We start from the raw sequence: 12,879 nt of genomic DNA, 5'->3' as shown, positions 1-12,879 counted from the left end.
AACTCACAGATTTAATGTAAATGTTCATTAAAATTATAGCAAAACTTTTCACAGAACTCAAAAGAACAATATAGAACTCAAAAGAACAATCTCCAACCTTATACAAAAGAAATAAAAACTCAGGATAGCCTAAACAATTCTAAAAATCCTCTGAATATATCACAATCTTTGATTTTAAAACTTTCCTACAGAAACAGAGTGCTGAAATTAATCTACCTTAGATATAAACTTATAAACCTACAAACTAAAGATTTTTGACCAAGAAGCAAGATTTTTAAAATGGAAAAGAAGCATATTTACTGTCCTGAATGAAGCTGCAGCTTTTTGAGTCTAGATTCCTGTATAGCAAACCTGCCTGTCAGCTTTTGCTCCATATGGCAGGGGGTTAAAGACATAGGCTCTCTAGCCCTAGCAGCCAGCCTGCTTGGCAGGCGTAGCTGTGTGAATTGTACCCTAACTTCTCGCATCTCGAGGGACTCCCTTTTGAGTCCTCAAGCAAACACATTAAGCAAACATATGAAGCAAACATATGAATCTCTGTTTTTGACTCTTACTCCTCTCTCCCTGAGTGATTGATTAAATTCCTGTATGAATTTTTCTTCCCTTGAAAGTCCCATATCTTTTTGGACGACGGTGAGCCTGCGCCTACCTTGTCCTGCAGATCTGTCCGAGTTCTACAGCCGCAGAACCTTCTGTTTTCTTCTTGTTCTCCCGGGACTGCGCGTTGTCGTCCGATAGTTGACCGTGCTCCACGTCGCTGGTTCGGGCGCCACTGTTGATTGCCTTGGCGGGCTACTTAGTCTAGGGTTAGTAGCCTGCCTGGCGGTTCAGTTATTCCAGGGTCACGGAGAGGCACTACCTGGAAGATATGGGCTAGGAGACAGGAAGAAGGCCATGCAAAGTTTGTCAGAGCCTCCGTTTATTACAGATGTGGTACAGCTTTATATATGGTAAAGAGTTGGGGGATGGGCACAGGGTCCTGGGCTCTTGCCGCGTGGTTCACGTTGGTCACATGGTCCGAGTTGGTCACGTAGGCAGGAGGTTATCTTCGGTCAAGTCACTGTAGGCCAAGAAGTCACGAGTTGACACACCTAGATCTTTAGATAGTTTGGAATGCGGGGTGGGTTCCGCTAACAGATAGCTCTCATTAACAGCCAATTTGGGTGTGGGGTAGGCTTTGATCCTAACACAATTAGGGGTGTGGGGTTCTCTGCAGACTCCCCAGGGTGATGGTTCCTGTAATGATTTTAGGAGGAAATTGGCTCCTGACAGACTAGCCCACAGCGCTCTCCTCCACAGTGCCCACAGAAGCTAATCTCCCCTTGTGTATGTTTATGTGGGTGCACATGTATGTGTACATGCATAAATGGAGGTTAGGGGTCAACCTAGCTAGAGGACACTCAGATGATGTCCTTCAGGTGCCATCTACTTGGGTTCTGAAACAAAGCCTCTTCATTGCCTGGGAGCTGGCTAACTTAGCTAAGTGGCTTGACCACCAAGCCCAGTGATCTGAGTGTCTCTGCTTCTTCAGCTGTGGGATTATAGGTACATGACTCCACATCTTTACATGGATTCTGAGGAGTGAACGCAGGTCCATTGTGCTCCTGAGGCAAGGACTTGGCCTTGATACACTCTGATGGCGCCTTCTTCACATGAGGTCTGGCTCTGGGGACAACTGAAAATGTCAAATGTGGGTTTCCATTGACAGGAATGTAGACTGGCCTGCTCTCAGAAGAAATAACGAGGAGATCAGAACTTATGCCTATTCCCTAAATCAATTATTTCTTATGATGAATTCTGAGAGCTCACTCCACATTTGCTCAGACTTCTGGTTTGGAAACATTTTCCCATCTTCCCCTGGTCCTCACATAACCCTTTTCAAAGGAAATGTTTTAGATTCTGATAAGGTTCAGTTTCCCCATTTCAGATAAGTGATTTTTGTATTATGTCTAAGAACTATGTGCAGAACATGGATTCTGAAGATTTTCTTTCGCTTTGTCCTAAAAGAGTTATACATTTTAATTTAAGTCTGTGACATGTTTTCATTAACTTCTGTAAGGTTTGAATTTGAGGTGGAGGTTCATTATTTTGGTCTGTGGGTATCTACTCATTTTCTATAGAAACCTTCCCAGCTAGAACATACAGTGCCTTCTGTTTAAGTAGGTATTCTGTGAATATTTTGCTCATATTTAATTTTTCAAGTCAATATTAAGGATACAAAACTGTCATCTCATGACATGGGCTGGGATGGACAATCATGCATTCAAGGTCATCCTGGCATTAATATCCTATCTCAAAAAAACAATTTGAGACTTAGGACACTGCTCATATTGCTACACAGCGGTGAGGAGCATAATTCAGATCTCCAGAAGCCATGAAAACACCAGGTGGGCACGTGACTGCCTGTAATTCCAGCAAGTTTATCCTTACCAGAGACTTGTCATATTGTTGAGCTCTGAGTTTTATGGAGAGTTCTACCTCATTGAATAAGGGGGAAGAGCCATTGAGGAAGATTCCTTATGGCATCTTCAGGCTTTCACACAGGTGAACACACAATCACACGGGGAAACACACATCCACATGCATATGCCCACGCACCACTTACAAGCATGAGAACACACATGCACACCACACACACCCCAAAATGGGAAAAAGTCACAGAAATTATGTAAAAAACAGAAAGCAGTCTTTTCAGTGACAGATCCCATGCCTGTTTGTTCTTTGGAAGGTGTGTCAGGGGATAACATGTCTCAGTTTTATCTTGCTTTCTGTTAGCATGCATGTTTGTAAATGAATTTGTGTGTCCATCTTTTAACTTACAGCCATACTGAGTCTACTAATTCTACCAGATTGTTGTGGATTTCTTGTAATAATAGTGCCATTATCTTCAAACACGTCATTTCAATTGTTGCTTTCCAACCATACGCCCTTCTCTCCCCTCACCCACTTGCAGTGGCGAGGTCAAGTACTATTGTGGAATGCAGGCTTGTGAGAGTGGACATCTTGCCCTGAGCTCTGTTTCTGGAGAAATCGTTTAGCATTTTACCACTAAGTGTGATGCAAGCTGGAGTGTTTTTATGAAGAGCCATTTCCTCCGTGTTTCTACTTTCTGAGTTTCTCACATGAAAAAACATTGCATTAGTCAAGAGCACTTTGCTCATTCAATCCATGTAAACATATGGCTTTTATTTTTCAGTGTATTCATGTGGTAGATCACAGGGATTGATCCCAGATGTTGCACATCTGGAATGAACTCCAATCATCACGCACCACTACTTCATCCTTCTTTATATTCAGTCTCTATTGTTTTGTTGAGCAGGACTATACCAAGTACATGAAAAATTATAGTCTCTGGCTTTAGTTTTTATGCTACCCTCATTGGACATTGATGTCAAGTTAATGCTGACTTTGTGAAAGGAGGTGGGAAGTGTTCTTTCCTCTTCTGTTTCCTGGAAGATAGTATATGAACTCATTGTTGATTCTTTAAATATCAGAATTATCCAGCAAAATGCCTGATCTTGAAATTTTTCTTTTAAGAGATTTACTTATTTACCAATTTTAATTTCAGTTAGATTAATTATTTTATCTGTGTTGAATTTTGGTAGCATTTTAAGACATTAATTGGGCTAATAAGTTGCTAAATGTATGACAGTAGGCTGCTTGTTGTCTTTCTTTGTTGTACTTTTGTAGGTAGGATCTGTAGTGGTAGCTCCTCAAGCATCTGCAATGTTTGCTGTCTTGTTTTTTTACTCTTCATTTTTTTCTATCCTGATATGAAATTGCTGATTTTATACATTTTCTGTGAACAACAACAAAAAAACTACAATTTTTTTCAATTGCTTTGCTTTGTATTTCTTTATTTTTTTATTCTTTCAAAATTTCTTTACACACATATAATGTTCTTTGACCATATTCTCTCTTATCCCCTCTCCCTCTCTTATTTTCAATTTCATTGGCTCCTCCCAAACTGTTACTTCCTTCAGTCACTTTCTTCTTCTTCTTCTTCTTCTTCTTCTTCTTCTTCTTCTTCTTCTTCTTCTTCTTCTTCTTCTTCTTCTTCTTCTTTTTGACAGAGTCTCACTCTATAGTCAAAGCTATCCTAGAGTGCTCTATGTAGCCCAGGATGGCCTCAAACTTATGACAATCCTCCTGGCTTATTTTCCTAAATGCTAGCATTACCGGTGAGTACCATGACTCTTTTATCCTTTTTCTGTCTTTTTTTTCCCTGGATTTTCAAGACAGGGTTTCTCTGTAGCTTTGGTGCCTTTCCTAGAACTAGCTCTTGTAGACCAGGCTGGCCTCAAACTCATGGAGATCTGCCTGCCTCTGCCTCCTGAGTGCTGGGATTAAAGGTGTGTGCCACCTCTGCCCAGCATTTTTTCTGTCTATTTTGTTCTTCTTTTTCCTTTAGGTAGCAATTCAGTTCATTGATTTCAGAGCTATCATTGTTTTCTGAGAGTGTAATTAATTATGATTTACACATTCCAAAATCTGAAATTGTGTAAAATAAATTCCCTTTTCAATACTTGTTGAAATACACCACACACATTTTGATACTTAATAGATTTTCTTTGATTTCTAGTTTGATCCCTTCATGGTAGAAAACATTTGCTGAGGTTTGTTGGCATGGATAAGACTCATATTGCTGAATGTTCTGAGGCTTCCATGCAGAGCTCTGGATACGCACAGTAGAAGGTGTTTCTTGAATATGTTCCTTTCATCTAGCTCTTTCCTAATATTTGTCTGAGAGACAATATCATAGGTGTCATTCGTTCTGGGTTCATTTCAGTTGCAATGACAAAGCACTCTGACCAAAGGCAACTTATAAGGAGAAGGAACTTATTCAGATTATAATTTCAGGTCACATCCATCACTGAAGATAGTAAAAGCATATCCTCGAGGCAAGAAATTAAATGCAGGCTGACTTGTTATTCTACACAGCATTACTTCCAACAAACGAACTCATTCCAGAGCCAAGCACTAGAGAGGCCACAGAAGAGCACTGTTTGCTGGCCTGTGGACAGACTCATGCTCAGAAAATCTTTCTTATACAGCCCAGGTCCACCTGCTCAGGGAACAGTACTACTCACAGTGAGTTAGTCCCTTCTGCATCAGTTCATATTCAAGACCATCCTCCAGAGGCCAACTTTATCTAAACAACTCTTCCATTGATGTTCTTTTCTCAGATAAGTCTATGTTGTGTCAAGTTGACAAAAGTAACCAAGACAAGACATTTACTTGTGACCCATGGCTCTCGTTTCATCTCTGTTGATTGTTAAGTAGTGGCATTATTGTTCGGTTATGCACACACTTTTGATCCTCATGATTCCTGGTGGTCTGATATTTCTATTATTATGCAAGATCATTGTGGTAGCATATTTTTGGCTTTGCATTTTGCTGTATCAGATATCAACACGATGAGTACCTTTAATTTTTGTGAATGTCTACATAGTGCATCTTTATCCATCCTCTTACTTTCTTATTGTCCACACCGCTGATGTGAAGTGGTTTTCTTACAGTCAGCACACAGTTGGAACATGAGTAAGGGGTGAAGTTGCGTGTGTGTGTGTGTGTGTGTGTGTGTGTGTGTGTGTAGGGGTGTATCCATTCTTCAAAACCCTGGGTTGTGTACTTAATCACCTATATTCAGGGAGATCTTTGATAGGTTGGCAGTTGTCTCTCATTTTCTTTTTTTAAATCTCATTTATCTGTTTTTTGGTATCTTTTGTGTTAAATGATCGTGTCCTTAGCAATGCTTGTGTGTACTTTTGTGGAGCTTGGAGTAGTCAGCCTGGATACTTTTTAATACACACATATGGTCCTAGACCATCCTCTGATAACAGCATTGGTTCAAGGACAGTGGAGTCTCATTCTCACTTGCATTCCTTCATTTTCCTTACTTTCAAATTTGGTTTTGGGTACAAAAGAGTATTACTTTTTTAAAATCATGAAGCATGATTTCTGTTGCATAAACCTGCCTGTCATCTCAGTCATTTGGATGACATAGGCAGAAAGCTGAGAAACTCAAGCGCTGGGCAACTTAATGAGACCCTGTCTCAAAATAAAAAGTGTGGGCTCAGGGTGTAGCTCAGTAGTAAAGGTCTTTCCTGGCATATGTGAAGCCCTGGGTTCACTCTCCACACCACAGAAGAACCAACGTTTGAGCTTCCCCTTCTTTCGGCACCTTTTCCTTGCTGTGTTGGCACATTTTCCTCAGAAGAGTTTGGGACTCCCCTGACGGTGACTTCTGTTCACCTGAAGACCTTCCTTGGCCAACCTTTGAGGGGAGAGTCAGGGGACAGATTCTTCTATCTCCTCTGAGGATGCTGTCATTTCCCCTTCACCCTTTAAGGAACCTATTTCCAGACGTAGAACTCATGGTTTAGCATTCTTCAGGCAATGGTTGCTCATTTCAGTCTCTTTGGTTCATTTCTCTTTAGACGAGAAATCCTAGCTCAGGTTGGTGATCTTCCGTGGCTCCGTATGGCTGCTCTCTAGCTGGTTTTCCTTTTCCAGGTTGTCCTAATCTTGGTTAAAGTGTGTCTCCTGCGTTCGGTTTTAATCTTGTGGTTTGTGCAGTCTCCCTTCATCTACATCTTTACGTCTTTTGACAACTTGGGTTCTTTAATTCAAAGACTTTTTAATACTCTGTGAGGATCTGAACTTTCAGCTCTGTTCTCATCGCACAGATGACAGCCGATCTGTATGTCTGCCTTTGGGCTGTTTGCCCTGACTTAGAGGTTTCTCTCTGTGTGTCTTGGAGAGCACTGGCTTGGCCTCTTTGAACTTTGGCTTCTATCATTGACACAACTGGCAGGGGCTTGAGTCTGTGTATTTTTAGTTCTCTGTTTTCCCCCTTGGCTCCCTTTGGTGATTTCTATTTATCTGTTGAGAGGTTTTATGATGCCGCGGGTTTTGAGAACACTTGTAAAGGCTCGGGTGTTATTAGGCAGCAAAGCATGCACTGAGCATGTGTGAGGTGCTCAGTTCTATCTGAGAAACCAGAAAAAAGGATGCAGTGGAGGAAGAGGTGGGGAAGGAGGAGGGAGCAAGAGGAGGGAGAGAAAAAAGAGCCAACCCACTGCTGTAGTCCCAGCTACTTAGAGGCTGCAAATGAAAGTTCCTGGAAAGGACCATACTTTATATGGAAACTTCTACAAGGTAATTAACCAATGATAACCTCAATGGCTGTGGACACTTTGGAAGGCTACAAGTCCAAAACCTAATTGTAATTTATCTTGGGCTATCTTTACCTACTTAGCAGACATTCTTTACCCACCCCCTTGTCTGTTTTAATAGCCTGTGACCAACAGATTAAAAACCTTTCTGAATATATTAACTGACCATTGATTTCCACCAACCAAAAGGCTAAGTATCATCAGACAGTATCTGAGGCCGGCAGTAGAGGTCCCGCCCACTTTGCTATAACCCGCCCACCCACTGTTTCCTCCAACACATTTAAAAAGTGCCCTAATTGATGACTTTCTTTGTTGTGTTACTATAAACACACATCATTTGGAACATGGAATTTGGAGCAACCTGAACCTGTACACCTGTGCCATTGAGCTCCTGAATAATCTGTCTCTTATCTCCTCTGATGTTGGGGTTGTGTCTTTTTGTTGAGAAGATTAAGGAAGAAGGTTCAAGGCTAGCCTGGGGTATATAGAAAGTTCATGGTCAGCCTGGACAATCAACGAGACCTGTTGATACAGAACATTTAAAATGGCCCAAGAGTGTCGTTCAGAGGTTATGTGGTCCCCTCTAGTGCACAGAGGAATCTTTGGGCTACACCCCCAGGACTGAAAATAAGAAAAAGAATGTTTATACACACTTGCTAGGGCTCCTCTGCACACTAAGTTCATGCTGGAGAATCCCAGGGTCTGGTTCAAGCGAATGTTTCTCTTGTTCTAGTTGCAACCATCTCTGCTCTTGGCTGGATTCCGTGAATGGTTCTAAGCTTCCAGCTAGGGATTCTGCCTGTAACAGGGGGAGCTCTAATTCCAAGTTAAATCCTTTATCAGGTCTCTCCTCCTCCACCCAGTGTTCAGTGTGCAGATTCAGGCTGATGGTCACAGACTGTGGTTTCCACACCATTTAAATTCCAGGCATTATAAAGCTATTTCAGCAATATCTGGCATCTATAAGGTGAACAGCTATCTCTCAGAAGGAGAATTTGCCAGGCCAAGGGGAGGGTCATGGCGTGATGCCCAGCACTACCGAGTGCTTTAATCTTGGGCATCGGGGATCCTAATGCAAAGGTAGGAGCTCCGCAGATTTGGGCCTGGCAGGAGCTAGCTCTTTCTCTTGACTGCATCCTCCAACACAAAAGGGAGTCTAGGACCCTGTGAGGGAGGGCCTCATTTCATGCAAAGCCTTGACCATTGGTCCCTTCCTGGTAGGGTAGCCTTAGCTGGTATCATCAGAGTCGCTTCTGTTCCAGACAAGCTTGTCTGCCTTGTGGTTGGACATGACATCAGTCATCTTCAGAACAAACATCCCATCTCTATTGTGGGGGCACCATGTTCCTATCAAGGTTGTATTCTCCCAGCTCTGGAAGCCTATGCTGGCTAGATCTTGTCAACATGACACAAGCTAAGGTCGCATGGGAAGAGGGTCCCTTAACTGAGAAGATACTTCCATCAGATTGCCTTGTAGGCAAGTCTGCGGGGGCATCCTCTTGATTTTTGATTGATGTAGGAGAGTCTAGACCACTGTGGGCAATACCACCCTGAGAAGGTGGTCCTGGGTGGTATAAGAAGGGGGTGGGGCTTGAGTAAGACACAGAGATATAAGTCAGTAAGCAGCAATCCTATATGGTGTCTGTACCAGTTTCTGCCTCCAGGTTCCTGCCCTGTTTTGAAGTTCTTGCCCTGAGTTCCCTCAGTGATGGAGCATGACTTGAGAGTTCTAATAGGAAATAAACCCTTTCCTTCAAATAGGGTCAGGGAGCCAGATCAGAACCATGCCAGGCCCGGCTAGTAGCCCTCCCAGAGACGGGGCTTTAGTTTCAATTTGCTGCAACCAGCTGGAGCTGGGCAAGCAGTTCTTGGGAAAACCATTCAGGAGATTCCCCAGAGCCTCCTGCTAGCTAAAGATAGCTTTACCTACCTGTGAAAGTCCCTAACCATTAGAGCCACCCACCAATCAGACAAAACCCTAATCTCTCCTCCCTGGAATTCCCCTAACCCAGCTTAACTGGGTTTGTGAGACTCTGGTGATCACTGTTTTTTCTCCCCTGCATGCATGTAGTTTTGTTCTCAAAATTAATGCTCTTGTTAATTTTCTATGTGGATGGTAGTCTTTTGTGGGGCTTCTCCAGGACCCTAACACCTCCTCAAGTTGCTTTTGGTCATGGTGTTTTTCACAATACTAAAAAGCAAACTGGGACAACTTCTTAGGAGCCCACCTCTTTTTGACATCTCCCCAGAGTTTTCATTGCTTAGCAAATAGAATTCTGGGGAAACAGGGCTGCACTGCCTAGTCTTGGCTAGAAAAGCCGCCCAGTGGTTGTCTCTTGGATGGTCTCTTGGATGGAGATGGAATGCATGTACCCACAGGCTCACTATACTGGGGCATCGGGTTAGTGGTGTTTAGTATAGTCATGAACACTGCAGCCACCATCCGTCACCATCAGTGATCTCAGATGTTCATCACAGCATAGAAGGCGATGCCAACACCGCATGTAGCCAACAACGCTTCCTTGATGCCGCTGCCTGCACAGCCCACGCATGAGCAGACCAGCAAAAGTCGACAGGGTGCAGCCCATTATAACCTGAGTTGTAGGAGTGAGGATTTGACTTGTCACTGTCCGATACAGCGTAATTATAATAATCACAAATGAATAAAAGAAAACACTGACCTCCAAAGCAATAAGCAGTGCGTGCCAGGATGGGTACTTATGCTGGAGCTCTTTAGCCAGGGTGGCTGCTGATGTGGGAGTGTCATATATCAATCTGTTGATTTCATTGGTTAAGTAATAAACAAACTGCTTGGGCTCATAGCTTAGAACATAGGTGGGTGGAGTAAACAGAACAGAATGCTGGGAGGAAGAGGAAGTGAGGTAAGATGCCTCAGACAGAGAAGCCATGCTCCACTCTCCCGGACAGACGCGATTCAGCTCTGACCCAGGATGGAAGTAGGCTAGAATCTTCCCGGTAAGCGCACCTTGGGGTGCAACACAGATGATTAGAAATGGGCTAAATTAATATGTAAGAATTAGCCTAGAAGAGGCTAGATAGAAATGGGCCAAGCAGTATTTAAATGAATGCAGTTTGTGTGTTGTTATTTCGGGCATAAGCTAGCAGGCGGCCGGGGTACTGGGGATACAGCCCCGATGCTCCTTATTACTACAGGCTGCTGTTAGGAGGAGGCACCAGCGTGGATGGAAGCAGGACCTGCCCTCAGAGTGGATGGCCAAATGTGAGGGTCTCCCTAAGGTTTGCATGCACCCGGATCTCCTTCACCTCTCATCCAATCCTGTTGGAGACCTGGTGCCCCTGCAAGGACCTCTTTACCTACCCTGTGGTGTGGCCTTTAGTTTTTGTACACTGTATTTGTTACTATTCTATTGCTGTGATAAAACACCACGATCATAGCAACTTATAGAAGAGTTTATTGGGACTTAAAGGTCCAGCGAGATAAGAGTCCTTCTTCCAAGGGGAGCATGGCAGCAAGAGGTAGGCACAATGGCAGGAGCTAGGAGCTGAGAGCTCACATCTTCAAACAAAAGCCAGAGGCAGAGACGTGAGCCGAAAATAGGGTGAGACTATCTTATCTCAAAGCCTGCCACCCCATTACATACTTCCCCCAGCAAGACCCTGCAAACAGTGCCAACAAATGGGGACCAAGTGTTCAAATGCCTGAGCCCACGGGAGACATTTCTCATTCAAACCACCACAGACATTAAGCATTCGATGTAGTGTTATTTGTATTTATGGCCTAATAACAGTGATGGGGAAATGGCAACAAGTGTAGCATCCTTTAATGGAAAAGCGATCTTTCATTCCCGTGAGTCAGAACCCAGTGGGAGGTGGGGGAGCTTCTCTCAGAAGAAAGATGTCTGTTTGCTCAGCTGGTCTGCATGATTGGGCTTGGGAGTCCAGGCTTCACAAGAGCCCAAGAGAGACAGGTGAGTGAATCAAGGATGTCAGGTCCCCCAGCGGAGAAAGTGTTGGGGTGGGGGTGGGGGAGTGTGCCCAAACAGAAGCCTGACCTTCCCCCAACCTCATTGTCCCTGGGTCCATAAAAGATGACGAAGCTGCAGGAGTCATCGACTCAGTTCCTGTCCCCCACCCCTTCAGGTACTTCACATTCCAAACAGTAAATGCAGCTAAATGATTAGAAATAAATGTTCGTGAAAGGCCCAGGAAAGCCGTTCATCATCTCCAACTCTTCCCTGGAGGTGCGTCCGCCTTATCCAGCATTCATCTCGACTCTAGTACGCTGTAGCAGCCAATCAAAAAGTCAGCTCATCTTCCTGACTACAAAACCATCTACTAAAACGTTTTTATACAATGCAAATTTTCAAGATTTATCATCTCCGGTACCCATAACTTAGACTGCATTAGGCCGGCGTTATCAATTTTAATAATAGTCTTCCCAGCTAAAATTTGGATCAACGTCACTGGGTTTTTCAAAATTTCATTACATGGCTTACGGAAAACACAATATCCCATAAAGAAATCATATTTCTCTTGTCAAAAACAAGGATGACTGTGCTGACAGCTGCCACCAACTGTCCCCCCTCTCTTAGCTTTTATATGACTTTTATATTCATTCAATTTAGTTGCCTGGTGTCTCTGGTCCTTGCATCCATAGACTTCTGTTGTCTAAATTAATCTACTCAGATCTTACACTTATTTTTCTTATAATCCCCAAAGAAAAAAAGTGGTTACTAACCATGTCCACCCTCTGACCGCTGGCCCAGTTTTTAAAGGTCACCTATCTGTCAGGTCCCAAACTTCACAATTCCTTCCTTCTTTCTTGGAGTGTCTGCATAGAGACAATCTGTGGGATCCTTGCATTTGAGATTTGGGGTGCCAAGGTGAGAATCTAGCTGATAAATGTAGTGACATTTCATGTGTATTTTAATAAATAAAGCTTGCCTGAAGTTCAGAGAGTAAAACAGCCACCTGGTCAGCCTTACAGACCAGGCAGTGATGACACACACCTTTGATCCCAGTAGCCACACTAGTTTGCCATAGAAACCAGGTGGTAGTGGTGCACGCCTTTAATCCCAGCCCTAGAGAGAAATGTAAGACTGGAGGAGACAGCTCTCAGATACAGTCTCATTCTGAGATTCCTGGAGGCAGGATCATCATTTCAAACTGAGGTAGAGGTAAGAGCCAGTGGTTGGCTGTTTTGCTTTTCTGACCTTCAGGCTGAACCCCAATATCTGTCTCTGGGTTTTTATTAATTGTACTATATTTGATGTTCAACCTAGGGTTCAAACCCATGACCCTGAGGTTAAAAGTCTCATACACTACCAGATCTGTGATTCAAACAGGATGGAACCTCTTTGCATCAAGAGGCCAACGCTGGCCACTCATCAGCTCTGGGTCCACCTGGCTAGACGGAGGGAGGAGCTACTTTGTTCATGAAAGACATAATGCAGACCCCTATGTGAGACAAAAGGACTCTGCTCATCTCTGCAATCAGTTATCCATGGCTGGTATTTTAATGTCAATCAATGATGCTCCCTGTCTCCAGTGCACCGGCTCCCTACACCCCAACTGTGTAGACATTTGCCAGGCTAATAGGCACCCCACAATAAGGATTCTGTCCCATGATGCCATAGAGAGCACCTCCAGGAAGCATACAAAGGCACAGGATGGTTCTAATACATAGAATAAGCTCCTCTCTTGAAGCCAATGCTGCAAA

The sequence above is a fragment of the Microtus pennsylvanicus genome, chromosome 2 (assembly GCF_037038515.1).
Source record: "Microtus pennsylvanicus isolate mMicPen1 chromosome 2, mMicPen1.hap1, whole genome shotgun sequence".
Classification (NCBI taxonomy): Eukaryota; Metazoa; Chordata; class Mammalia; order Rodentia; family Cricetidae; genus Microtus; species Microtus pennsylvanicus.
The sequence above is the reverse complement of the archived record's forward strand: the minus strand, read 5'-3'. Positions refer to the sequence as shown.